General features: G+C 41.0%; 1 protein-coding gene across 7 annotated transcripts in view; it reads right to left on the reverse strand.

Annotated features, from left to right (window-relative positions):
- FAM184A (family with sequence similarity 184 member A) overlaps positions 1 to 3,633 on the reverse strand; it is a 129,537-nt gene that overhangs the window by 92,870 nt on the left and 33,034 nt on the right. The window lies entirely within an intron of this gene.

A 3,633-nucleotide genomic window follows, 5' to 3' on the forward strand; every position in this document is an offset into this window, starting at 1 on the left:
CCCAAGACGGAAAGCAGTCTGATATAGATTGTATATGTATATTCACATTAAGCATATTTGTGTTCATCACACAATGTTGCTGTTACTGTGTACAATGTTCTCCTGGTTCTGCTCCTCTCAGTCAGCATCAGTTCATGTAAGTCCTTCCAGTTTTCTCTGAACTCCTCCTGCTCATCATTTCTTACAGCGCAATAGTATTCCATTACATTCATATACCACAACTTGTTTAGCCATTCCCTTACTGATGGGCATTCCCTTGATTTCCAATTCTTTGCCACCACAAAGATAGCTGCTATAAATATTTTTGTACATGTGGTTCCTTTTTCCTTTTCTATGGTCTCTTTGGGATGCAGACCTAGCAGTGGTACCACTGGGTCAAAGGGTATGAACAGTCCCATAGCCCTTTGGGCATAGTTCCAAATTGTCTTTCAGTCAATTCTGATGAGAGTAAGGCTCACTCACTCCCCAGCACCTCCCCCATCTTCCCCTCCACTCCATAAGTTTTTTGCTTCTTTTATATGAGATATTTTACCCCATGCCACATCCCCCTTTCCTTTTCTCCCAGTGCATTCCTCTCTTACCCCTTAATTTTATTTTTTTAAGATATCATCCCTTCATATTCAACTTAAACGTGTGCCTTCTTTCTAGATATACTACATCCACTTGCCCTAATAATGAGAAAGTTCTTATGAGTTACAAGTGTCATCTTCCTATGTAGGAATGTAAACAGTTTAACCTTTTAATATTCATTATGATTTCTTTTTCATTTGTACCTTTTTATGCTTATTTAGAGTCTTGTATTTGAAAGTCAAATTTTCCATTCAGCTCAGGTCTTTACATCAAGAATGTCTGAAAGTCCTCTCTTTTACTGAATTCCCACTTTTCCGTCTCGAAGGATTATACTCAGTTTTGCTGGGTAGGTGATTCTTGGTTGTAAACTCAGTTCCTTTGCCCTCCAGAATATCATATTCCAAGCCCTCCTATCCTTTGATGTAGAAGCTGTTAAATCTTGAGGTATCCTGACCATGGTTCCACAATACTTGAATTGTTTCTTTCTGGCTGTTTACAATATTTTCTCCTTTACCTGGGAACTCTGGAATTTAGCTATAATATTCCTGGGAGTTTTTATTTTAGAATCTCTTTCAGGTGGTGACTGGTAGATTCTTTCAATTTCTATTTTCTATTTTACCTTCTAGTTCTGGAATATCAGGGCAATTTTCCCAGATAATTTATTGGAAGATGATATCTAGGCTTTTTTTTTTTATCATGGCTTTCTGGTAATCCAATAATTTTCAGATTATCTCTCCTGGATCTATTTTATTTTATTTTTTTGTTTTGGTGGGGCAATGGGGGTTAAGTGACTTGCCCCCCAGCTAGTAAATGTCAAGTGTCTGAGGCCAGATTTGAACTCAGGTACTGCCGAATCCAGGGCCAGTGCTTTATCCACAGTGCCACCCAGCTGCCCCCTTCCTGGATCTATTTTAAGTGTCAGTTGTTTTTCCAATAAGATATTTCACATAGCCTTCTATTTTTTCATTCTTTTGGTTTTGCTTTATCGTTTCTTGATTCCTCATAAAGTCATTATCTTCCATTTGCTCCATCCTAATTTTTAAGGAGTTATTTTCTTCAGAGAGCTTTTGTACCTCCTTTTCCATTTGGCTTCATCTGGGTTTTTTTGGGTTTTTTTGTTTTTTGTTTTTTTGTGAGGCAATTGGGGTTAAGTGACTTGCCCGGGGTCACACAGCTAGTAAGTGTTAAGTATCTCAGGCTGGATTTGAACTCAGCTCCTCCTGACTCCAGGGCCAGTGCTCTATCCACTGCACCACCTAGCTGCCCCTTCATCTGTTTTTTTTTTGGGGGGGGGGGGGTGGTTCCTTCATCTGTTTTTTAAAGTGTTATTTTCTTCAGTATCTCTTTGTGTCTCCTTTACCAAGCTGTCGACTTTTTTTTCATGATTTTCTTGCATCAGTCTCATTTCTCTTTCCATTTTTTCCTCTACCTCTCTTAATTTTCAAAGTCCTTTTTAAGCCCTTCTATGGCTCGAGACCAATTTATATTTTTCTTGTAAGCTTTGGATGTAGGAGCTTTGGCTTTGTTATCTTCTTCTGAGGGTATATTTTGATCTTCCTTGTCACCATAGAAACATTCTAGGGTCAGCATTTTTTTTCTATTTGCTCATTTTCCCATCCTATTGCTTGACTTTTAACTCTTTGTTAAAGTGGGGCACTGCTTCCAGGGTGGAGGGTGCACTATCCCAAGCCTCAGGGGGTTGTATAGCTGTGTTCAGAGATACTTCTGGGAATTTGTAAGTTTTTAGTTCTTCCAAGGTGGTATGATTTAAGGAGAGGTATGTTTATTACTCTCCTGGCCTGTGCTCTGGTCTGCAAGCAACCACAGGCCTGCTTTTCTGCCCAGGAACTATGAATGGAGTCCCACTCCACTGTGGCTGCAAGCTCTGGTGTGCTTGTGTTCCTCCCCTGCCTGGGACTACCCCCCAAGACTGTGACCTGGATCTGAGTATGGGCAAAACAACAGAGTCCTGTCTCAGTGTAAGTAAAGAGATCCCTGTAATCTCCTTCTGGTCAATTGTTCAACCCCCTTATTGTCTGTGGGCTGAGTTCAGAAGCAGTTGCTGATGATGATGATTCAGAGGCTCCCAAAGCTTTCTCCTGGTTTGCTGTGTCTGTGTCTGTCCATGCTGTTGCTTTCTAAGCTTTTTCTGAGGACCTGACCTCAGGTATTCCTCTCTACCCCTAAGCCATGACTAGCACCAGCCCATCCCCAGCACCACTGCCATAGGAAAGGCCCTTACTGCCTACAGTACCTCTAGTGGCTGTAAGCTGTAGCTCACCCTTCTGCCCTGGAACTGAAACCTGGGACTCTCCTCTCCTGCAAGTGACTACAGCCAGTAGGTTTCCCATCCCCACTGTGACCACACTCACCAGCATGTACTTGCTCTTCCTCATTCACAGCCATGGCTTGGGACTGTGTATGGTCTGAGTGCCTGGGCCCCATGTGTCCAGCACCAGTGGAGGACCCTGCAACTCCTGATCAGCCATCTAACCCCACAAAGCTCCTAAAGCTGAGGCTTGTTGAGTGGGTGGCATCTGACAGGAGGTATCTGTATTTCAATAAAGCCAGACTAACTTGGGTGTTTAGATCTGTTCTAATGGCCTCCCAAGTTGTGAGGCTGGACAACTGCTTTGCTCAACATTTAGTTATTTCTGCTGCTCTAAAGTTCACTTTGAGGTGTTTTAAATTATTTGTGGGAGAATTTGAAAGCCGGCTAATTTCCTGCCTTATTCCACCATCTTCCCAGAATCTACTCAAAGGGCCTAGCTCTTTTTTTGTGCCTTTTATATAGTATACATTTTATTTGTTGGTATTTCCAACATTACAGAACTAGGCTTCACTGAAATAATCTTCCTTTTGATGTTGAGATCCACGTCTGAAATGCCAATATTTGATATTATGAACAAAACTATCAAAAAATCCAAATTGAGCAAGGATACCTAGACAAAGATAAGTTAAACAAAAATAGTGGATTTAATTTGGTTTTCTTTTTAAAGACCCCCTCCCCTCATTCTGAAAAAGCTTAAAACATTTAAAATGAACAAAAATTTCTGTATCAAA

Source organism: Dromiciops gliroides, chromosome 4, assembly GCF_019393635.1.
Source record: "Dromiciops gliroides isolate mDroGli1 chromosome 4, mDroGli1.pri, whole genome shotgun sequence".
In the NCBI taxonomy this organism is placed as follows: Eukaryota; Metazoa; Chordata; class Mammalia; order Microbiotheria; family Microbiotheriidae; genus Dromiciops; species Dromiciops gliroides.